Here is a 604-nt window from a genome sequence, read left to right as displayed (position 1 = left end):
CTTCTACTACTTCAATCGAAACAGAATTTGGCTAAAGGTTAACAGCAACAGACTACAGCAGGTTGTCACATTAGCAGGCTTTCATGTTAGCAGACTGTAACATTTGCGGACTGTAACATTAGCAGACTGTCACGTTAGCAGACCATAACATTAGCAGACTGTAAAGTTAGCAGACTGTCACTTTAGCAGGCTGTCATGTTAGCGGACTGTAAAGTTAGCAGACTGTAAAGTTAGCGGACTGTCACGTTAGCGGACTGTCACGTTAGCAGACTGTCACTTTAGCAGACTGTAACGTTAGCGGACTGTAAAGTTAGCAGACTGTAAAGTTAGCAGACTGTCACGTTAGCAGACTGTCATGTTAGCAGACTGTAAAGTTAGCAGACTGTAAAGTTAGCAGACTGTAAAGTTAGCAAACTGTAAAGTTAGCGGACTGTCACGTTAGCAGACTGTCACGTTAGCAGACTGTCACTTTAGCAGACTGTAATGTTAGCGGACTGTAAAGTTAGCAGACTGTAAAGTTAGCGGACTGTCATGTTAGCAGACTGTCATGTTAGCAGACTGTCACGTTAGCAGACTGTAAAGTTAGCAGATTGTCATGTTAGCA

This window comes from Labrus mixtus, chromosome 11, assembly GCF_963584025.1.
Source record: "Labrus mixtus chromosome 11, fLabMix1.1, whole genome shotgun sequence".
NCBI lineage: Eukaryota > Metazoa > Chordata > Actinopteri > Labriformes > Labridae > Labrus > Labrus mixtus.
Note: the sequence above shows the minus strand (reverse complement) of the source record.